The 18,104-nt window shown below is 43.4% G+C and overlaps 45 non-coding genes across 45 annotated transcripts; all 45 read right to left on the bottom strand.

The window, feature by feature from the left end:
- Nucleotides 1-113: 113 nt before the first annotated feature.
- On the bottom strand, nt 114-232 carry LOC116682116 (5S ribosomal RNA). The gene has a single exon (XR_004330250.1). It is a non-coding gene; the product is annotated as a 5S ribosomal RNA (ribosomal RNA).
- A 285-nt stretch (nt 233-517) lies between these two features.
- On the bottom strand, nt 518-636 carry LOC116682114 (5S ribosomal RNA). Its single transcript, XR_004330249.1, has one exon. It is a non-coding gene; the product is annotated as a 5S ribosomal RNA (ribosomal RNA).
- Nucleotides 637-922: 286 nt separating this feature from the next.
- On the bottom strand, nt 923-1,041 carry LOC116682113 (5S ribosomal RNA). The gene has a single exon (XR_004330248.1). It is a non-coding gene; the product is annotated as a 5S ribosomal RNA (ribosomal RNA).
- A 285-nt stretch (nt 1,042-1,326) lies between these two features.
- On the bottom strand, nt 1,327-1,445 carry LOC116682112 (5S ribosomal RNA). Its single transcript, XR_004330247.1, has one exon. It is a non-coding gene; the product is annotated as a 5S ribosomal RNA (ribosomal RNA).
- A 286-nt stretch (nt 1,446-1,731) lies between these two features.
- Nucleotides 1,732-1,850, bottom strand: LOC116682111 (5S ribosomal RNA). Its single transcript, XR_004330246.1, has one exon. It is a non-coding gene; the product is annotated as a 5S ribosomal RNA (ribosomal RNA).
- Nucleotides 1,851-2,136: 286 nt separating this feature from the next.
- On the bottom strand, nt 2,137-2,255 carry LOC116682110 (5S ribosomal RNA). The gene has a single exon (XR_004330245.1). It is a non-coding gene; the product is annotated as a 5S ribosomal RNA (ribosomal RNA).
- A 286-nt stretch (nt 2,256-2,541) lies between these two features.
- On the bottom strand, nt 2,542-2,660 carry LOC116682109 (5S ribosomal RNA). Its single transcript, XR_004330244.1, has one exon. It is a non-coding gene; the product is annotated as a 5S ribosomal RNA (ribosomal RNA).
- Nucleotides 2,661-2,945: 285 nt separating this feature from the next.
- On the bottom strand, nt 2,946-3,064 carry LOC116682107 (5S ribosomal RNA). Its single transcript, XR_004330241.1, has one exon. It is a non-coding gene; the product is annotated as a 5S ribosomal RNA (ribosomal RNA).
- A 286-nt stretch (nt 3,065-3,350) lies between these two features.
- On the bottom strand, nt 3,351-3,469 carry LOC116682106 (5S ribosomal RNA). The gene has a single exon (XR_004330240.1). It is a non-coding gene; the product is annotated as a 5S ribosomal RNA (ribosomal RNA).
- Nucleotides 3,470-3,755: 286 nt separating this feature from the next.
- LOC116682105 (5S ribosomal RNA) lies at nt 3,756-3,874 on the bottom strand. The gene has a single exon (XR_004330239.1). It is a non-coding gene; the product is annotated as a 5S ribosomal RNA (ribosomal RNA).
- Nucleotides 3,875-4,159: 285 nt separating this feature from the next.
- On the bottom strand, nt 4,160-4,278 carry LOC116682103 (5S ribosomal RNA). Its single transcript, XR_004330238.1, has one exon. It is a non-coding gene; the product is annotated as a 5S ribosomal RNA (ribosomal RNA).
- Nucleotides 4,279-4,564: 286 nt separating this feature from the next.
- On the bottom strand, nt 4,565-4,683 carry LOC116682102 (5S ribosomal RNA). Its single transcript, XR_004330237.1, has one exon. It is a non-coding gene; the product is annotated as a 5S ribosomal RNA (ribosomal RNA).
- Nucleotides 4,684-4,969: 286 nt separating this feature from the next.
- Nucleotides 4,970-5,088, bottom strand: LOC116682101 (5S ribosomal RNA). The gene has a single exon (XR_004330236.1). It is a non-coding gene; the product is annotated as a 5S ribosomal RNA (ribosomal RNA).
- A 284-nt stretch (nt 5,089-5,372) lies between these two features.
- LOC116682100 (5S ribosomal RNA) lies at nt 5,373-5,491 on the bottom strand. The gene has a single exon (XR_004330235.1). It is a non-coding gene; the product is annotated as a 5S ribosomal RNA (ribosomal RNA).
- Nucleotides 5,492-5,777: 286 nt separating this feature from the next.
- On the bottom strand, nt 5,778-5,896 carry LOC116682099 (5S ribosomal RNA). Its single transcript, XR_004330234.1, has one exon. It is a non-coding gene; the product is annotated as a 5S ribosomal RNA (ribosomal RNA).
- A 286-nt stretch (nt 5,897-6,182) lies between these two features.
- On the bottom strand, nt 6,183-6,301 carry LOC116682098 (5S ribosomal RNA). The gene has a single exon (XR_004330233.1). It is a non-coding gene; the product is annotated as a 5S ribosomal RNA (ribosomal RNA).
- A 285-nt stretch (nt 6,302-6,586) lies between these two features.
- LOC116682097 (5S ribosomal RNA) lies at nt 6,587-6,705 on the bottom strand. Its single transcript, XR_004330232.1, has one exon. It is a non-coding gene; the product is annotated as a 5S ribosomal RNA (ribosomal RNA).
- Nucleotides 6,706-6,991: 286 nt separating this feature from the next.
- LOC116682095 (5S ribosomal RNA) lies at nt 6,992-7,110 on the bottom strand. Its single transcript, XR_004330230.1, has one exon. It is a non-coding gene; the product is annotated as a 5S ribosomal RNA (ribosomal RNA).
- A 286-nt stretch (nt 7,111-7,396) lies between these two features.
- LOC116682094 (5S ribosomal RNA) lies at nt 7,397-7,515 on the bottom strand. The gene has a single exon (XR_004330229.1). It is a non-coding gene; the product is annotated as a 5S ribosomal RNA (ribosomal RNA).
- Nucleotides 7,516-7,801: 286 nt separating this feature from the next.
- LOC116682093 (5S ribosomal RNA) lies at nt 7,802-7,920 on the bottom strand. The gene has a single exon (XR_004330228.1). It is a non-coding gene; the product is annotated as a 5S ribosomal RNA (ribosomal RNA).
- Nucleotides 7,921-8,206: 286 nt separating this feature from the next.
- Nucleotides 8,207-8,325, bottom strand: LOC116682092 (5S ribosomal RNA). Its single transcript, XR_004330227.1, has one exon. It is a non-coding gene; the product is annotated as a 5S ribosomal RNA (ribosomal RNA).
- A 286-nt stretch (nt 8,326-8,611) lies between these two features.
- LOC116682091 (5S ribosomal RNA) lies at nt 8,612-8,730 on the bottom strand. Its single transcript, XR_004330226.1, has one exon. It is a non-coding gene; the product is annotated as a 5S ribosomal RNA (ribosomal RNA).
- Nucleotides 8,731-9,015: 285 nt separating this feature from the next.
- Nucleotides 9,016-9,134, bottom strand: LOC116682090 (5S ribosomal RNA). Its single transcript, XR_004330225.1, has one exon. It is a non-coding gene; the product is annotated as a 5S ribosomal RNA (ribosomal RNA).
- A 286-nt stretch (nt 9,135-9,420) lies between these two features.
- LOC116682089 (5S ribosomal RNA) lies at nt 9,421-9,539 on the bottom strand. The gene has a single exon (XR_004330224.1). It is a non-coding gene; the product is annotated as a 5S ribosomal RNA (ribosomal RNA).
- A 286-nt stretch (nt 9,540-9,825) lies between these two features.
- On the bottom strand, nt 9,826-9,944 carry LOC116682087 (5S ribosomal RNA). Its single transcript, XR_004330223.1, has one exon. It is a non-coding gene; the product is annotated as a 5S ribosomal RNA (ribosomal RNA).
- A 286-nt stretch (nt 9,945-10,230) lies between these two features.
- On the bottom strand, nt 10,231-10,349 carry LOC116682086 (5S ribosomal RNA). The gene has a single exon (XR_004330222.1). It is a non-coding gene; the product is annotated as a 5S ribosomal RNA (ribosomal RNA).
- A 286-nt stretch (nt 10,350-10,635) lies between these two features.
- LOC116682085 (5S ribosomal RNA) lies at nt 10,636-10,754 on the bottom strand. Its single transcript, XR_004330221.1, has one exon. It is a non-coding gene; the product is annotated as a 5S ribosomal RNA (ribosomal RNA).
- A 286-nt stretch (nt 10,755-11,040) lies between these two features.
- Nucleotides 11,041-11,159, bottom strand: LOC116682083 (5S ribosomal RNA). The gene has a single exon (XR_004330219.1). It is a non-coding gene; the product is annotated as a 5S ribosomal RNA (ribosomal RNA).
- Nucleotides 11,160-11,445: 286 nt separating this feature from the next.
- On the bottom strand, nt 11,446-11,564 carry LOC116682082 (5S ribosomal RNA). The gene has a single exon (XR_004330218.1). It is a non-coding gene; the product is annotated as a 5S ribosomal RNA (ribosomal RNA).
- A 283-nt stretch (nt 11,565-11,847) lies between these two features.
- On the bottom strand, nt 11,848-11,966 carry LOC116682081 (5S ribosomal RNA). The gene has a single exon (XR_004330217.1). It is a non-coding gene; the product is annotated as a 5S ribosomal RNA (ribosomal RNA).
- Nucleotides 11,967-12,251: 285 nt separating this feature from the next.
- On the bottom strand, nt 12,252-12,370 carry LOC116682080 (5S ribosomal RNA). Its single transcript, XR_004330216.1, has one exon. It is a non-coding gene; the product is annotated as a 5S ribosomal RNA (ribosomal RNA).
- A 285-nt stretch (nt 12,371-12,655) lies between these two features.
- On the bottom strand, nt 12,656-12,774 carry LOC116682079 (5S ribosomal RNA). Its single transcript, XR_004330215.1, has one exon. It is a non-coding gene; the product is annotated as a 5S ribosomal RNA (ribosomal RNA).
- Nucleotides 12,775-13,059: 285 nt separating this feature from the next.
- Nucleotides 13,060-13,178, bottom strand: LOC116682078 (5S ribosomal RNA). Its single transcript, XR_004330214.1, has one exon. It is a non-coding gene; the product is annotated as a 5S ribosomal RNA (ribosomal RNA).
- A 286-nt stretch (nt 13,179-13,464) lies between these two features.
- LOC116682077 (5S ribosomal RNA) lies at nt 13,465-13,583 on the bottom strand. Its single transcript, XR_004330213.1, has one exon. It is a non-coding gene; the product is annotated as a 5S ribosomal RNA (ribosomal RNA).
- Nucleotides 13,584-13,869: 286 nt separating this feature from the next.
- Nucleotides 13,870-13,988, bottom strand: LOC116682076 (5S ribosomal RNA). The gene has a single exon (XR_004330212.1). It is a non-coding gene; the product is annotated as a 5S ribosomal RNA (ribosomal RNA).
- A 286-nt stretch (nt 13,989-14,274) lies between these two features.
- Nucleotides 14,275-14,393, bottom strand: LOC116682075 (5S ribosomal RNA). Its single transcript, XR_004330211.1, has one exon. It is a non-coding gene; the product is annotated as a 5S ribosomal RNA (ribosomal RNA).
- Nucleotides 14,394-14,679: 286 nt separating this feature from the next.
- LOC116682074 (5S ribosomal RNA) lies at nt 14,680-14,798 on the bottom strand. The gene has a single exon (XR_004330210.1). It is a non-coding gene; the product is annotated as a 5S ribosomal RNA (ribosomal RNA).
- Nucleotides 14,799-15,084: 286 nt separating this feature from the next.
- LOC116682071 (5S ribosomal RNA) lies at nt 15,085-15,203 on the bottom strand. The gene has a single exon (XR_004330208.1). It is a non-coding gene; the product is annotated as a 5S ribosomal RNA (ribosomal RNA).
- Nucleotides 15,204-15,489: 286 nt separating this feature from the next.
- LOC116682070 (5S ribosomal RNA) lies at nt 15,490-15,608 on the bottom strand. Its single transcript, XR_004330207.1, has one exon. It is a non-coding gene; the product is annotated as a 5S ribosomal RNA (ribosomal RNA).
- Nucleotides 15,609-15,894: 286 nt separating this feature from the next.
- LOC116682069 (5S ribosomal RNA) lies at nt 15,895-16,013 on the bottom strand. Its single transcript, XR_004330206.1, has one exon. It is a non-coding gene; the product is annotated as a 5S ribosomal RNA (ribosomal RNA).
- A 286-nt stretch (nt 16,014-16,299) lies between these two features.
- LOC116682068 (5S ribosomal RNA) lies at nt 16,300-16,418 on the bottom strand. The gene has a single exon (XR_004330205.1). It is a non-coding gene; the product is annotated as a 5S ribosomal RNA (ribosomal RNA).
- Nucleotides 16,419-16,704: 286 nt separating this feature from the next.
- Nucleotides 16,705-16,823, bottom strand: LOC116682067 (5S ribosomal RNA). Its single transcript, XR_004330204.1, has one exon. It is a non-coding gene; the product is annotated as a 5S ribosomal RNA (ribosomal RNA).
- A 284-nt stretch (nt 16,824-17,107) lies between these two features.
- LOC116682066 (5S ribosomal RNA) lies at nt 17,108-17,226 on the bottom strand. Its single transcript, XR_004330203.1, has one exon. It is a non-coding gene; the product is annotated as a 5S ribosomal RNA (ribosomal RNA).
- A 284-nt stretch (nt 17,227-17,510) lies between these two features.
- On the bottom strand, nt 17,511-17,629 carry LOC116682065 (5S ribosomal RNA). Its single transcript, XR_004330202.1, has one exon. It is a non-coding gene; the product is annotated as a 5S ribosomal RNA (ribosomal RNA).
- A 285-nt stretch (nt 17,630-17,914) lies between these two features.
- Nucleotides 17,915-18,033, bottom strand: LOC116682064 (5S ribosomal RNA). Its single transcript, XR_004330201.1, has one exon. It is a non-coding gene; the product is annotated as a 5S ribosomal RNA (ribosomal RNA).
- Between the last annotated feature and the right edge of the window lie 71 nt (nt 18,034-18,104).

Here is an 18,104-nt window from a genome sequence, read left to right as displayed (position 1 = left end):
TTTTAATTCTAAAGAAGAATGGTGCTTCAAAAAAAAAAGTTACGTCCTTTATACAGTTTCCTTGTTTGCTCTACGTCCAGCAAAGAAGCCACAGCGCCTTAGGCTAACTAAAAAGCTTACAGCACCAGGTATTCCCAGGCGGTCTCCCATCCAAGTACTAAGCCGGCCCAACCCTGCTTGGCTTCCGAGATCAGACGAGAGCGGGCACTTTCAGGGTGGTGTGGCCGTAAGCAACCATACAGGGCGAAATCCAGCTATTTCTAGATGTGAAGACCTGAAGGTTCTCATACCTTACTTAGACTTGGTGGACTTGTTGTCTTCCAGAACTTATTATTTATTTATGCTGTGGTCAAACTGCAAGTATTTTGAACTCTTACTTGAAATGTTGAACACTGAGTTGTTTATTTTAATTCTAAAGAAGAATGGTGCTTCAAAAAAAAAAGTTACGTCCTTTATACAGTTTCCTTGTTTGCTCTACGTCCAGCAAAGAAGCCACAGCGCCTTAGGCTAACTAAAAAGCTTACAGCACCAGGTATTCCCAGGCGGTCTCCCATCCAAGTACTAAGCCGGCCCAACCCTGCTTGGCTTCCGAGATCAGACGAGAGCGGGCACTTTCAGGGTGGTGTGGCCGTAAGCAACCATACAGGGCGAAATCCAGCTATTTCTAGATGTGAAGACCTGAAGGTTCTCTTACCTTACTTAGACTTGGTGGACTTGTTGTCTTCCAGAACTTATTATTTATTTATGCTGTGGTCAAACTGCAAGTATTTTGAACTCTTACTTGAAATGTTGAACACTGAGATTGTTTATTTTAATTCTAAAGAAGAATGGTGCTTCAAAAAAAAAAGTTACGTCCTCTATACAGTTTCCTTGTTTGCTCTACGTCCAGCAAAGAAGCCACAGCGCCTTAGGCTAACTAAAAAGCTTACAGCACCAGGTATTCCCAGGCGGTCTCCCATCCAAGTACTAAGCCGGCCCAACCCTGCTTGGCTTCCGAGATCAGACGAGAGCGGGCACTTTCAGGGTGGTGTGGCCGTAAGCAACCATACAGGGCGAAATCCAGCTATTTCTAGATGTGAAGACCTGAAGGTTCTCATACCTTACTTAGACTTGGTGGACTTGTTGTCTTCCAGAACTTATTATTTATTTATGCTGTGGTCAAACTGCAAGTATTTTGAACTCTTACTTGAAATGTTGAACACTGAGATTGTTTATTTAATTCTAAAGAAGAATGGTGCTTCAAAAAAAAAAGTTACGTCCTTTATACAGTTTCCTTGTTTGCTCTACGTCCAGCAAAGAAGCCACAGCGCCTTAGGCTAACTAAAAAGCTTACAGCACCAGGTATTCCCAGGCGGTCTCCCATCCAAGTACTAAGCCGGCCCAACCCTGCTTGGCTTCCGAGATCAGACGAGAGCGGGCACTTTCAGGGTGGTGTGGCCGTAAGCAACCATACAGGGCGAAATCCAGCTATTTCTAGATGTGAAGACCTGAAGGTTCTCTTACCTTACTTAGACTTGGTGGACTTGTTGTCTTCCAGAACTTATTATTTATTTATGCTGTGGTCAAACTGCAAGTATTTTGAACTCTTACTTGAAATGTTGAACACTGAGATTGTTTATTTTAATTCTAAAGAAGAATGGTGCTTCAAAAAAAAAAGTTACGTCCTTTATACAGTTTCCTTGTTTGCTCTACGTCCAGCAAAGAAGCCACAGCGCCTTAGGCTAACTAAAAAGCTTACAGCACCAGGTATTCCCAGGCGGTCTCCCATCCAAGTACTAAGCCGGCCCAACCCTGCTTGGCTTCCGAGATCAGACGAGAGCGGGCACTTTCAGGGTGGTGTGGCCGTAAGCAACCATACAGGGCGAAATCCAGCTATTTCTAGATGTGAAGACCTGAAGGTTCTCATACCTTACTTAGACTTGGTGGACTTGTTGTCTTCCAGAACTTATTATTTATTTATGCTGTGGTCAAACTGCAAGTATTTTGAACTCTTACTTGAAATGTTGAACACTGAGATTGTTTATTTTAATTCTAAAGAAGAATGGTGCTTCAAAAAAAAAAGTTACGTCCTTTATACAGTTTCCTTGTTTGCTCTACGTCCAGCAAAGAAGCCACAGCGCCTTAGGCTAACTAAAAAGCTTACAGCACCAGGTATTCCCAGGCGGTCTCCCATCCAAGTACTAAGCCGGCCCAACCCTGCTTGGCTTCCGAGATCAGACGAGAGCGGGCACTTTCAGGGTGGTGTGGCCGTAAGCAACCATACAGGGCGAAATCCAGCTATTTCTAGATGTGAAGACCTGAAGGTTCTCATACCTTACTTAGACTTGGTGGACTTGTTGTCTTCCAGAACTTATTATTTATTTATGCTGTGGTCAAACTGCAAGTATTTTGAACTCTTACTTGAAATGTTGAACACTGAGATTGTTTATTTTAATTCTAAAGAAGAATGGTGCTTCAAAAAAAAAAGTTACGTCCTCTATACAGTTTCCTTGTTTGCTCTACGTCCAGCAAAGAAGCCACAGCGCCTTAGGCTAACTAAAAAGCTTACAGCACCAGGTATTCCCAGGCGGTCTCCCATCCAAGTACTAAGCCGGCCCAACCCTGCTTGGCTTCCGAGATCAGACGAGAGCGGGCACTTTCAGGGTGGTGTGGCCGTAAGCAACCATACAGGGCGAAATCCAGCTATTTCTAGATGTGAAGACCTGAACGTTCTCTTACCTTACTTAGACTTGGTGGACTTGTTGTCTTCCAGAACTTATTATTTATTTATGCTGTGGTCAAACTGCAAGTATTTTGAACTCTTACTTGAAATGTTGAACACTGAGATTGTTTATTTTAATTCTAAAGAAGAATGGTGCTTCAAAAAAAAAAGTTACGTCCTTATACAGTTTCCTTGTTTGCTCTACGTCCAGCAAAGAAGCCACAGCGCCTTAGGCTAACTAAAAAGCTTACAGCACCAGGTATTCCCAGGCGGTCTCCCATCCAAGTACTAAGCCGGCCCAACCCTGCTTGGCTTCCGAGATCAGACGAGAGCGGGCACTTTCAGGGTGGTGTGGCCGTAAGCAACCATACAGGGCGAAATCCAGCTATTTCTAGATGTGAAGACCTGAAGGTTCTCTTACCTTACTTAGACTTGGTGGACTTGTTGTCTTCCAGAACTTATTATTTATTTATGCTGTGGTCAAACTGCAAGTATTTTGAACTCTTACTTGAAATGTTGAACACTGAGATTGTTTATTTTAATTCTAAAGAAGAATGGTGCTTCAAAAAAAAAAGTTACGTCCTTTATACAGTTTCCTTGTTTGCTCTACGTCCAGCAAAGAAGCCACAGCGCCTTAGGCTAACTAAAAAGCTTACAGCACCAGGTATTCCCAGGCGGTCTCCCATCCAAGTACTAAGCCGGCCCAACCCTGCTTGGCTTCCGAGATCAGACGAGAGCGGGCACTTTCAGGGTGGTGTGGCCGTAAGCAACCATACAGGGCGAAATCCAGCTATTTCTAGATGTGAAGACCTGAAGGTTCTCTTACCTTACTTAGACTTGGTGGACTTGTTGTCTTCCAGAACTTATTATTTATTTATGCTGTGGTCAAACTGCAAGTATTTTGAACTCTTACTTGAAATGTTGAACACTGAGATTGTTTATTTTAATTCTAAAGAAGAATGGTGCTTCAAAAAAAAAAGTTACGTCCTCTATACAGTTTCCTTGTTTGCTCTACGTCCAGCAAAGAAGCCACAGCGCCTTAGGCTAACTAAAAAGCTTACAGCACCAGGTATTCCCAGGCGGTCTCCCATCCAAGTACTAAGCCGGCCCAACCCTGCTTGGCTTCCGAGATCAGACGAGAGCGGGCACTTTCAGGGTGGTGTGGCCGTAAGCAACCATACAGGGCGAAATCCAGCTATTTCTAGATGTGAAGACCTGAAGGTTCTCATACCTTACTTAGACTTGGTGGACTTGTTGTCTTCCAGAACTTATTATTTATTTATGCTGTGGTCAAACTGCAAGTATTTTGAACTCTTACTTGAAATGTTGAACACTGAGTTGTTTATTTTAATTCTAAAGAAGAATGGTGCTTCAAAAAAAAAAGTTACGTCCTTTATACAGTTTCCTTGTTTGCTCTACGTCCAGCAAAGAAGCCACAGCGCCTTAGGCTAACTAAAAAGCTTACAGCACCAGGTATTCCCAGGCGGTCTCCCATCCAAGTACTAAGCCGGCCCAACCCTGCTTGGCTTCCGAGATCAGACGAGAGCGGGCACTTTCAGGGTGGTGTGGCCGTAAGCAACCATACAGGGCGAAATCCAGCTATTTCTAGATGTGAAGACCTGAAGGTTCTCATACCTTACTTAGACTTGGTGGACTTGTTGTCTTCCAGAACTTATTATTTATTTATGCTGTGGTCAAACTGCAAGTATTTTGAACTCTTACTTGAAATGTTGAACACTGAGATTGTTTATTTTAATTCTAAAGAAGAATGGTGCTTCAAAAAAAAAAGTTACGTCCTCTATACAGTTTCCTTGTTTGCTCTACGTCCAGCAAAGAAGCCACAGCGCCTTAGGCTAACTAAAAAGCTTACAGCACCAGGTATTCCCAGGCGGTCTCCCATCCAAGTACTAAGCCGGCCCAACCCTGCTTGGCTTCCGAGATCAGACGAGAGCGGGCACTTTCAGGGTGGTGTGGCCGTAAGCAACCATACAGGGCGAAATCCAGCTATTTCTAGATGTGAAGACCTGAAGGTTCTCATACCTTACTTAGACTTGGTGGACTTGTTGTCTTCCAGAACTTATTATTTATTTATGCTGTGGTCAAACTGCAAGTATTTTGAACTCTTACTTGAAATGTTGAACACTGAGATTGTTTATTTTAATTCTAAAGAAGAATGGTGCTTCAAAAAAAAAAGTTACGTCCTCTATACAGTTTCCTTGTTTGCTCTACGTCCAGCAAAGAAGCCACAGCGCCTTAGGCTAACTAAAAAGCTTACAGCACCAGGTATTCCCAGGCGGTCTCCCATCCAAGTACTAAGCCGGCCCAACCCTGCTTGGCTTCCGAGATCAGACGAGAGCGGGCACTTTCAGGGTGGTGTGGCCGTAAGCAACCATACAGGGCGAAATCCAGCTATTTCTAGATGTGAAGACCTGAACGTTCTCTTACCTTACTTAGACTTGGTGGACTTGTTGTCTTCCAGAACTTATTATTTATTTATGCTGTGGTCAAACTGCAAGTATTTTGAACTCTTACTTGAAATGTTGAACACTGAGTTGTTTATTTAATTCTAAAGAAGAATGGTGCTTCAAAAAAAAAAGTTACGTCCTCTATACAGTTTCCTTGTTTGCTCTACGTCCAGCAAAGAAGCCACAGCGCCTTAGGCTAACTAAAAAGCTTACAGCACCAGGTATTCCCAGGCGGTCTCCCATCCAAGTACTAAGCCGGCCCAACCCTGCTTGGCTTCCGAGATCAGACGAGAGCGGGCACTTTCAGGGTGGTGTGGCCGTAAGCAACCATACAGGGCGAAATCCAGCTATTTCTAGATGTGAAGACCTGAAGGTTCTCTTACCTTACTTAGACTTGGTGGACTTGTTGTCTTCCAGAACTTATTATTTATTTATGCTGTGGTCAAACTGCAAGTATTTTGAACTCTTACTTGAAATGTTGAACACTGAGATTGTTTATTTTAATTCTAAAGAAGAATGGTGCTTCAAAAAAAAAAGTTACGTCCTTTATACAGTTTCCTTGTTTGCTCTACGTCCAGCAAAGAAGCCACAGCGCCTTAGGCTAACTAAAAAGCTTACAGCACCAGGTATTCCCAGGCGGTCTCCCATCCAAGTACTAAGCCGGCCCAACCCTGCTTGGCTTCCGAGATCAGACGAGAGCGGGCACTTTCAGGGTGGTGTGGCCGTAAGCAACCATACAGGGCGAAATCCAGCTATTTCTAGATGTGAAGACCTGAAGGTTCTCATACCTTACTTAGACTTGGTGGACTTGTTGTCTTCCAGAACTTATTATTTATTTATGCTGTGGTCAAACTGCAAGTATTTTGAACTCTTACTTGAAATGTTGAACACTGAGATTGTTTATTTTAATTCTAAAGAAGAATGGTGCTTCAAAAAAAAAAGTTACGTCCTCTATACAGTTTCCTTGTTTGCTCTACGTCCAGCAAAGAAGCCACAGCGCCTTAGGCTAACTAAAAAGCTTACAGCACCAGGTATTCCCAGGCGGTCTCCCATCCAAGTACTAAGCCGGCCCAACCCTGCTTGGCTTCCGAGATCAGACGAGAGCGGGCACTTTCAGGGTGGTGTGGCCGTAAGCAACCATACAGGGCGAAATCCAGCTATTTCTAGATGTGAAGACCTGAAGGTTCTCATACCTTACTTAGACTTGGTGGACTTGTTGTCTTCCAGAACTTATTATTTATTTATGCTGTGGTCAAACTGCAAGTATTTTGAACTCTTACTTGAAATGTTGAACACTGAGATTGTTTATTTAATTCTAAAGAAGAATGGTGCTTCAAAAAAAAAAGTTACGTCCTCTATACAGTTTCCTTGTTTGCTCTACGTCCAGCAAAGAAGCCACAGCGCCTTAGGCTAACTAAAAAGCTTACAGCACCAGGTATTCCCAGGCGGTCTCCCATCCAAGTACTAAGCCGGCCCAACCCTGCTTGGCTTCCGAGATCAGACGAGAGCGGGCACTTTCAGGGTGGTGTGGCCGTAAGCAACCATACAGGGCGAAATCCAGCTATTTCTAGATGTGAAGACCTGAAGGTTCTCATACCTTACTTAGACTTGGTGGACTTGTTGTCTTCCAGAACTTATTATTTATTTATGCTGTGGTCAAACTGCAAGTATTTTGAACTCTTACTTGAAATGTTGAACACTGAGATTGTTTATTTTAATTCTAAAGAAGAATGGTGCTTCAAAAAAAAAAGTTACGTCCTCTATACAGTTTCCTTGTTTGCTCTACGTCCAGCAAAGAAGCCACAGCGCCTTAGGCTAACTAAAAAGCTTACAGCACCAGGTATTCCCAGGCGGTCTCCCATCCAAGTACTAAGCCGGCCCAACCCTGCTTGGCTTCCGAGATCAGACGAGAGCGGGCACTTTCAGGGTGGTGTGGCCGTAAGCAACCATACAGGGCGAAATCCAGCTATTTCTAGATGTGAAGACCTGAAGGTTCTCATACCTTACTTAGACTTGGTGGACTTGTTGTCTTCCAGAACTTATTATTTATTTATGCTGTGGTCAAACTGCAAGTATTTTGAACTCTTACTTGAAATGTTGAACACTGAGATTGTTTATTTTAATTCTAAAGAAGAATGGTGCTTCAAAAAAAAAAGTTACGTCCTCTATACAGTTTCCTTGTTTGCTCTACGTCCAGCAAAGAAGCCACAGCGCCTTAGGCTAACTAAAAAGCTTACAGCACCAGGTATTCCCAGGCGGTCTCCCATCCAAGTACTAAGCCGGCCCAACCCTGCTTGGCTTCCGAGATCAGACGAGAGCGGGCACTTTCAGGGTGGTGTGGCCGTAAGCAACCATACAGGGCGAAATCCAGCTATTTCTAGATGTGAAGACCTGAAGGTTCTCATACCTTACTTAGACTTGGTGGACTTGTTGTCTTCCAGAACTTATTATTTATTTATGCTGTGGTCAAACTGCAAGTATTTTGAACTCTTACTTGAAATGTTGAACACTGAGATTGTTTATTTTAATTCTAAAGAAGAATGGTGCTTCAAAAAAAAAAGTTACGTCCTCTATACAGTTTCCTTGTTTGCTCTACGTCCAGCAAAGAAGCCACAGCGCCTTAGGCTAACTAAAAAGCTTACAGCACCAGGTATTCCCAGGCGGTCTCCCATCCAAGTACTAAGCCGGCCCAACCCTGCTTGGCTTCCGAGATCAGACGAGAGCGGGCACTTTCAGGGTGGTGTGGCCGTAAGCAACCATACAGGGCGAAATCCAGCTATTTCTAGATGTGAAGACCTGAAGGTTCTCATACCTTACTTAGACTTGGTGGACTTGTTGTCTTCCAGAACTTATTATTTATTTATGCTGTGGTCAAACTGCAAGTATTTTGAACTCTTACTTGAAATGTTGAACACTGAGATTGTTTATTTTAATTCTAAAGAAGAATGGTGCTTCAAAAAAAAAAGTTACGTCCTTTATACAGTTTCCTTGTTTGCTCTACGTCCAGCAAAGAAGCCACAGCGCCTTAGGCTAACTAAAAAGCTTACAGCACCAGGTATTCCCAGGCGGTCTCCCATCCAAGTACTAAGCCGGCCCAACCCTGCTTGGCTTCCGAGATCAGACGAGAGCGGGCACTTTCAGGGTGGTGTGGCCGTAAGCAACCATACAGGGCGAAATCCAGCTATTTCTAGATGTGAAGACCTGAAGGTTCTCATACCTTACTTAGACTTGGTGGACTTGTTGTCTTCCAGAACTTATTATTTATTTATGCTGTGGTCAAACTGCAAGTATTTTGAACTCTTACTTGAAATGTTGAACACTGAGATTGTTTATTTTAATTCTAAAGAAGAATGGTGCTTCAAAAAAAAAAGTTACGTCCTCTATACAGTTTCCTTGTTTGCTCTACGTCCAGCAAAGAAGCCACAGCGCCTTAGGCTAACTAAAAAGCTTACAGCACCAGGTATTCCCAGGCGGTCTCCCATCCAAGTACTAAGCCGGCCCAACCCTGCTTGGCTTCCGAGATCAGACGAGAGCGGGCACTTTCAGGGTGGTGTGGCCGTAAGCAACCATACAGGGCGAAATCCAGCTATTTCTAGATGTGAAGACCTGAAGGTTCTCATACCTTACTTAGACTTGGTGGACTTGTTGTCTTCCAGAACTTATTATTTATTTATGCTGTGGTCAAACTGCAAGTATTTTGAACTCTTACTTGAAATGTTGAACACTGAGTTGTTTATTTTAATTCTAAAGAAGAATGGTGCTTCAAAAAAAAAAGTTACGTCCTTTATACAGTTTCCTTGTTTGCTCTACGTCCAGCAAAGAAGCCACAGCGCCTTAGGCTAACTAAAAAGCTTACAGCACCAGGTATTCCCAGGCGGTCTCCCATCCAAGTACTAAGCCGGCCCAACCCTGCTTGGCTTCCGAGATCAGACGAGAGCGGGCACTTTCAGGGTGGTGTGGCCGTAAGCAACCATACAGGGCGAAATCCAGCTATTTCTAGATGTGAAGACCTGAAGGTTCTCATACCTTACTTAGACTTGGTGGACTTGTTGTCTTCCAGAACTTATTATTTATTTATGCTGTGGTCAAACTGCAAGTATTTTGAACTCTTACTTGAAATGTTGAACACTGAGATTGTTTATTTTAATTCTAAAGAAGAATGGTGCTTCAAAAAAAAAAGTTACGTCCTCTATACAGTTTCCTTGTTTGCTCTACGTCCAGCAAAGAAGCCACAGCGCCTTAGGCTAACTAAAAAGCTTACAGCACCAGGTATTCCCAGGCGGTCTCCCATCCAAGTACTAAGCCGGCCCAACCCTGCTTGGCTTCCGAGATCAGACGAGAGCGGGCACTTTCAGGGTGGTGTGGCCGTAAGCAACCATACAGGGCGAAATCCAGCTATTTCTAGATGTGAAGACCTGAAGGTTCTCATACCTTACTTAGACTTGGTGGACTTGTTGTCTTCCAGAACTTATTATTTATTTATGCTGTGGTCAAACTGCAAGTATTTTGAACTCTTACTTGAAATGTTGAACACTGAGATTGTTTATTTTAATTCTAAAGAAGAATGGTGCTTCAAAAAAAAAAGTTACGTCCTCTATACAGTTTCCTTGTTTGCTCTACGTCCAGCAAAGAAGCCACAGCGCCTTAGGCTAACTAAAAAGCTTACAGCACCAGGTATTCCCAGGCGGTCTCCCATCCAAGTACTAAGCCGGCCCAACCCTGCTTGGCTTCCGAGATCAGACGAGAGCGGGCACTTTCAGGGTGGTGTGGCCGTAAGCAACCATACAGGGCGAAATCCAGCTATTTCTAGATGTGAAGACCTGAAGGTTCTCATACCTTACTTAGACTTGGTGGACTTGTTGTCTTCCAGAACTTATTATTTATTTATGCTGTGGTCAAACTGCAAGTATTTTGAACTCTTACTTGAAATGTTGAACACTGAGATTGTTTATTTTAATTCTAAAGAAGAATGGTGCTTCAAAAAAAAAAGTTACGTCCTCTATACAGTTTCCTTGTTTGCTCTACGTCCAGCAAAGAAGCCACAGCGCCTTAGGCTAACTAAAAAGCTTACAGCACCAGGTATTCCCAGGCGGTCTCCCATCCAAGTACTAAGCCGGCCCAACCCTGCTTGGCTTCCGAGATCAGACGAGAGCGGGCACTTTCAGGGTGGTGTGGCCGTAAGCAACCATACAGGGCGAAATCCAGCTATTTCTAGATGTGAAGACCTGAAGGTTCTCATACCTTACTTAGACTTGGTGGACTTGTTGTCTTCCAGAACTTATTATTTATTTATGCTGTGGTCAAACTGCAAGTATTTTGAACTCTTACTTGAAATGTTGAACACTGAGATTGTTTATTTTAATTCTAAAGAAGAATGGTGCTTCAAAAAAAAAAGTTACGTCCTCTATACAGTTTCCTTGTTTGCTCTACGTCCAGCAAAGAAGCCACAGCGCCTTAGGCTAACTAAAAAGCTTACAGCACCAGGTATTCCCAGGCGGTCTCCCATCCAAGTACTAAGCCGGCCCAACCCTGCTTGGCTTCCGAGATCAGACGAGAGCGGGCACTTTCAGGGTGGTGTGGCCGTAAGCAACCATACAGGGCGAAATCCAGCTATTTCTAGATGTGAAGACCTGAAGGTTCTCATACCTTACTTAGACTTGGTGGACTTGTTGTCTTCCAGAACTTATTATTTATTTATGCTGTGGTCAAACTGCAAGTATTTTGAACTCTTACTTGAAATGTTGAACACTGAGATTGTTTATTTTAATTCTAAAGAAGAATGGTGCTTCAAAAAAAAAAGTTACGTCCTTTATACAGTTTCCTTGTTTGCTCTACGTCCAGCAAAGAAGCCACAGCGCCTTAGGCTAACTAAAAAGCTTACAGCACCAGGTATTCCCAGGCGGTCTCCCATCCAAGTACTAAGCCGGCCCAACCCTGCTTGGCTTCCGAGATCAGACGAGAGCGGGCACTTTCAGGGTGGTGTGGCCGTAAGCAACCATACAGGGCGAAATCCAGCTATTTCTAGATGTGAAGACCTGAAGGTTCTCATACCTTACTTAGACTTGGTGGACTTGTTGTCTTCCAGAACTTATTATTTATTTATGCTGTGGTCAAACTGCAAGTATTTTGAACTCTTACTTGAAATGTTGAACACTGAGATTGTTTATTTTAATTCTAAAGAAGAATGGTGCTTCAAAAAAAAAAGTTACGTCCTCTATACAGTTTCCTTGTTTGCTCTACGTCCAGCAAAGAAGCCACAGCGCCTTAGGCTAACTAAAAAGCTTACAGCACCAGGTATTCCCAGGCGGTCTCCCATCCAAGTACTAAGCCGGCCCAACCCTGCTTGGCTTCCGAGATCAGACGAGAGCGGGCACTTTCAGGGTGGTGTGGCCGTAAGCAACCATACAGGGCGAAATCCAGCTATTTCTAGATGTGAAGACCTGAAGGTTCTCATACCTTACTTAGACTTGGTGGACTTGTTGTCTTCCAGAACTTATTATTTATTTATGCTGTGGTCAAACTGCAAGTATTTTGAACTCTTACTTGAAATGTTGAACACTGAGATTGTTTATTTAATTCTAAAGAAGAATGGTGCTTCAAAAAAAAAAGTTACGTCCTATACAGTTTCCTTGTTTGCTCTACGTCCAGCAAAGAAGCCACAGCGCCTTAGGCTAACTAAAAAGCTTACAGCACCAGGTATTCCCAGGCGGTCTCCCATCCAAGTACTAAGCCGGCCCAACCCTGCTTGGCTTCCGAGATCAGACGAGAGCGGGCACTTTCAGGGTGGTGTGGCCGTAAGCAACCATACAGGGCGAAATCCAGCTATTTCTAGATGTGAAGACCTGAAGGTTCTCATACCTTACTTAGACTTGGTGGACTTGTTGTCTTCCAGAACTTATTATTTATTTATGCTGTGGTCAAACTGCAAGTATTTTGAACTCTTACTTGAAATGTTGAACACTGAGATTGTTTATTTTAATTCTAAAGAAGAATGGTGCTTCAAAAAAAAAAGTTACGTCCTTATACAGTTTCCTTGTTTGCTCTACGTCCAGCAAAGAAGCCACAGCGCCTTAGGCTAACTAAAAAGCTTACAGCACCAGGTATTCCCAGGCGGTCTCCCATCCAAGTACTAAGCCGGCCCAACCCTGCTTGGCTTCCGAGATCAGACGAGAGCGGGCACTTTCAGGGTGGTGTGGCCGTAAGCAACCATACAGGGCGAAATCCAGCTATTTCTAGATGTGAAGACCTGAAGGTTCTCATACCTTACTTAGACTTGGTGGACTTGTTGTCTTCCAGAACTTATTATTTATTTATGCTGTGGTCAAACTGCAAGTATTTTGAACTCTTACTTGAAATGTTGAACACTGAGATTGTTTATTTAATTCTAAAGAAGAATGGTGCTTCAAAAAAAAAAGTTACGTCCTCTATACAGTTTCCTTGTTTGCTCTACGTCCAGCAAAGAAGCCACAGCGCCTTAGGCTAACTAAAAAGCTTACAGCACCAGGTATTCCCAGGCGGTCTCCCATCCAAGTACTAAGCCGGCCCAACCCTGCTTGGCTTCCGAGATCAGACGAGAGCGGGCACTTTCAGGGTGGTGTGGCCGTAAGCAACCATACAGGGCGAAATCCAGCTATTTCTAGATGTGAAGACCTGAAGGTTCTCATACCTTACTTAGACTTGGTGGACTTGTTGTCTTCCAGAACTTATTATTTATTTATGCTGTGGTCAAACTGCAAGTATTTTGAACTCTTACTTGAAATGTTGAACACTGAGATTGTTTATTTAATTCTAAAGAAGAATGGTGCTTCAAAAAAAAAAGTTACGTCCTCTATACAGTTTCCTTGTTTGCTCTACGTCCAGCAAAGAAGCCACAGCGCCTTAGGCTAACTAAAAAGCTTACAGCACCAGGTATTCCCAGGCGGTCTCCCATCCAAGTACTAAGCCGGCCCAACCCTGCTTGGCTTCCGAGATCAGACGAGAGCGGGCACTTTCAGGGTGGTGTGGCCGTAAGCAACCATACAGGGCGAAATCCAGCTATTTCTAGATGTGAAGACCTGAAGGTTCTCATACCTTACTTAGACTTGGTGGACTTGTTGTCTTCCAGAACTTATTATTTATTTATGCTGTGGTCAAACTGCAAGTATTTTGAACTCTTACTTGAAATGTTGAACACTGAGATTGTTTATTTTAATTCTAAAGAAGAATGGTGCTTCAAAAAAAAAAGTTACGTCCTCTATACAGTTTCCTTGTTTGCTCTACGTCCAGCAAAGAAGCCACAGCGCCTTAGGCTAACTAAAAAGCTTACAGCACCAGGTATTCCCAGGCGGTCTCCCATCCAAGTACTAAGCCGGCCCAACCCTGCTTGGCTTCCGAGATCAGACGAGAGCGGGCACTTTCAGGGTGGTGTGGCCGTAAGCAACCATACAGGGCGAAATCCAGCTATTTCTAGATGTGAAGACCTGAAGGTTCTCATACCTTACTTAGACTTGGTGGACTTGTTGTCTTCCAGAACTTATTATTTATTTATGCTGTGGTCAAACTGCAAGTATTTTGAACTCTTACTTGAAATGTTGAACACTGAGATTGTTTATTTTAATTCTAAAGAAGAATGGTGCTTCAAAAAAAAAAGTTACGTCCTCTATACAGTTTCCTTGTTTGCTCTACGTCCAGCAAAGAAGCCACAGCGCCTTAGGCTAACTAAAAAGCTTACAGCACCAGGTATTCCCAGGCGGTCTCCCATCCAAGTACTAAGCCGGCCCAACCCTGCTTGGCTTCCGAGATCAGACGAGAGCGGGCACTTTCAGGGTGGTGTGGCCGTAAGCAACCATACAGGGCGAAATCCAGCTATTTCTAGATGTGAAGACCTGAAGGTTCTCATACCTTACTTAGACTTGGTGGACTTGTTGTCTTCCAGAACTTATTATTTATTTATGCTGTGGTCAAACTGCAAGTATTTTGAACTCTTACTTGAAATGTTGAACACTGAGATTGTTTATTTTAATTCTAAAGAAGAATGGTGCTTCAAAAAAAAAAGTTACGTCCTTTATACAGTTTCCTTGTTTGCTCTACGTCCAGCAAAGAAGCCACAGCGCCTTAGGCTAACTAAAAAGCTTACAGCACCAGGTATTCCCAGGCGGTCTCCCATCCAAGTACTAAGCCGGCCCAACCCTGCTTGGCTTCCGAGATCAGACGAGAGCGGGCACTTTCAGGGTGGTGTGGCCGTAAGCAACCATACAGGGCGAAATCCAGCTATTTCTAGATGTGAAGACCTGAAGGTTCTCTTACCTTACTTAGACTTGGTGGACTTGTTGTCTTCCAGAACTTATTATTTATTTATGCTGTGGTCAAACTGCAAGTATTTTGAACTCTTACTTGAAATGTTGAACACTGAGATTGTTTATTTTAATTCTAAAGAAGAATGGTGCTTCAAAAAAAAAAGTTACGTCCTCTATACAGTTTCCTTGTTTGCTCTACGTCCAGCAAAGAAGCCACAGCGCCTTAGGCTAACTAAAAAGCTTACAGCACCAGGTATTCCCAGGCGGTCTCCCATCCAAGTACTAAGCCGGCCCAACCCTGCTTGGCTTCCGAGATCAGACGAGAGCGGGCACTTTCAGGGTGGTGTGGCCGTAAGCAACCATACAGGGCGAAATCCAGCTATTTCTAGATGTGAAGACCTGAAGGTTCTCATACCTTACTTAGACTTGGTGGACTTGTTGTCTTCCAGAACTTATTATTTATTTATGCTGTGGTCAAACTGCAAGTATTTTGAACTCTTACTTGAAATGTTGAACACTGAGATTGTTTATTATAATTCTAAAGAAGAATGGTGCTTCAAAAAAAAAAGTTACGTCCTTTATACAGTTTCCTTGTTTGCTCTACGTCCAGCAAAGAAGCCACAGCGCCTTAGGCTAACTAAAAAGCTTACAGCACCAGGTATTCCCAGGCGGTCTCCCATCCAAGTACTAAGCCGGCCCAACCCTGCTTGGCTTCCGAGATCAGACGAGAGCGGGCACTTTCAGGGTGGTGTGGCCGTAAGCAACCATACAGGGCGAAATCCAGCTATTTCTAGATGTGAAGACCTGAAGGTTCTCATACCTTACTTAGACTTGGTGGACTTGTTGTCTTCCAGAACTTATTATTTATTTATGCTGTGGTCAAACTGCAAGTATTTTGAACTCTTACTTGAAATGTTGAACACTGAGATTGTTTATTTTAATTCTAAAGAAGAATGGTGCTTCAAAAAAAAAAGTTACGTCCTTTATACAGTTTCCTTGTTTGCTCTACGTCCAGCAAAGAAGCCACAGCGCCTTAGGCTAACTAAAAAGCTTACAGCACCAGGTATTCCCAGGCGGTCTCCCATCCAAGTACTAAGCCGGCCCAACCCTGCTTGGCTTCCGAGATCAGACGAGAGCGGGCACTTTCAGGGTGGTGTGGCCGTAAGCAACCATACAGGGCGAAATCCAGCTATTTCTAGATGTGAAGACCTGAAGGTTCTCTTACCTTACTTAGACTTGGTGGACTTGTTGTCTTCCAGAACTTATTATTTATTTATGCTGTGGTCAAACTGCAAGTATTTTGAACTCTTACTTGAAATGTTGAACACTGAGATTGTTTATTTTAATTCTAAAGAAGAATGGTGCTTCAAAAAAAAAAGTTACGTCCTCTATACAGTTTCCTTGTTTGCTCTACGTCCAGCAAAGAAGCCACAGCGCCTTAGGCTAACTAAAAAGCTTACAGCACCAGGTATTCCCAGGCGGTCTCCCATCCAAGTACTAAGCCGGCCCAACCCTGCTTGGCTTCCGAGATCAGACGAGAGCGGGCACTTTCAGGGTGGTGTGGCCGTAAGCAACCATACAGGGCGAAATCCAGCTATTTCTAGATGTGAAGACCTGAAGGTTCTCATACCTTACTTAGACTTGGTGGACTTGTTGTCTTCCAGAACTTATTATTTATTTATGCTGTGGTCAAACTGCAAGTATTTTGAACTCTTACTTGAAATGTTGAACACTGAGATTGTTTATTTTAATTCTAAAGAAGAATGGTGCTTCAAAAAAAAAAGTTACGTCCTCTATACAGTTTCCTTGTTTGCTCTACGTCCAGCAAAGAAGCCACAGCGCCTTAGGCTAACTAAAAAGCTTACAGCACCAGGTATTCCCAGGCGGTCTCCCATCCAAGTACTAAGCCGGCCCAACCCTGCTTGGCTTCCGAGATCAGACGAGAGCGGGCACTTTCAGGGTGGTGTGGCCGTAAGCAACCATACAGGGCGAAATCCAGCTATTTCTAGATGTGAAGACCTGAAGGTTCTCATACCTTACTTAGACTTGGTGGACTTGTTGTCTTCCAGAACTTATTATTTATTTATGCTGTGGTCAAACTGCAAGTATTTTGAACTCTTACTTGAAATGTTGAACACTGAGATTGTTTATTTTAATTCTAAAGAAGAATGGTGCTTCAAAAAAAAAAGTTACGTCCTCTATACAGTTTCCTTGTTTGCTCTACGTCCAGCAAAGAAGCCACAGCGCCTTAGGCTAACTAAAAAGCTTACAGCACCAGGTATTCCCAGGCGGTCTCCCATCCAAGTACTAAGCCGGCCCAACCCTGCTTGGCTTCCGAGATCAGACGAGAGCGGGCACTTTCAGGGTGGTGTGGCCGTAAGCAACCATACAGGGCGAAATCCAGCTATTTCTAGATGTGAAGACCTGAAGGTTCTCATACCTTACTTAGACTTGGTGGACTTGTTGTCTTCCAGAACTTATTATTTATTTATGCTGTGGTCAAACTGCAAGTATTTTGAACTCTTACTTGAAATGTTGAACACTGAGTTGTTTATTTTAATTCTAAAGAAGAATGGTGCTTCAAAAAAAAAAGTTACGTCCTTATACAGTTTCCTTGTTTGCTCTACGTCCAGCAAAGAAGCCACAGCGCCTTAGGCTAACTAAAAAGCTTACAGCACCAGGTATTCCCAGGCGGTCTCCCATCCAAGTACTAAGCCGGCCCAACCCTGCTTGGCTTCCGAGATCAGACGAGAGCGGGCACTTTCAGGGTGGTGTGGCCGTAAGCAACCATACAGGGCGAAATCCAGCTATTTCTAGATGTGAAGACCTGAAGGTTCTCTTACCTTACTTAGACTTGGTGGACTTGTTGTCTTCCAGAACTTATTATTTATTTATGCTGTGGTCAAACTGCAAGTATTTTGAACTCTTACTTGAAATGTTGAACACTGAGATTGTTTATTTAATTCTAAAGAAGAATGGTGCTTCAAAAAAAAAAGTTACGTCCTTATACAGTTTCCTTGTTTGCTCTACGTCCAGCAAAGAAGCCACAGCGCCTTAGGCTAACTAAAAAGCTTACAGCACCAGGTATTCCCAGGCGGTCTCCCATCCAAGTACTAAGCCGGCCCAACCCTGCTTGGCTTCCGAGATCAGACGAGAGCGGGCACTTTCAGGGTGGTGTGGCCGTAAGCAACCATACAGGGCGAAATCCAGCTATTTCTAGATGTGAAGACCTGAAGGTTCTCATACCTTACTTAGACTTGGTGGACTTGTTGTCTTCCAGAACTTATTATTTATTTATGCTGTGGTCAAACTGCAAGTATTTTGAACTCTTACTTGAAATGTTGAACACTGAGATTGTTTATTTTAATTCTAAAGAAGAATGGTGCTTCAAAAAAAAAAGTTACGTCCTTATACAGTTTCCTTGTTTGCTCTACGTCCAGCAAAGAAGCCACAGCGCCTTAGGCTAACTAAAAAGCTTACAGCACCAGGTATTCCCAGGCGGTCTCCCATCCAAGTACTAAGCCGGCCCAACCCTGCTTGGCTTCCGAGATCAGACGAGAGCGGGCACTTTCAGGGTGGTGTGGCCGTAAGCAACCATACAGGGCGAAATCCAGCTATTTCTAGATGTGAAGACCTGAAGGTTCTCATACCTTACTTAGACTT

The sequence above is a fragment of the Etheostoma spectabile genome, unplaced genomic scaffold (assembly GCF_008692095.1).
Source record: "Etheostoma spectabile isolate EspeVRDwgs_2016 unplaced genomic scaffold, UIUC_Espe_1.0 scaffold00018785, whole genome shotgun sequence".
Classification (NCBI taxonomy): Eukaryota; Metazoa; Chordata; class Actinopteri; order Perciformes; family Percidae; genus Etheostoma; species Etheostoma spectabile.
This window is presented reverse-complemented; position numbering and strand designations above follow the sequence as displayed.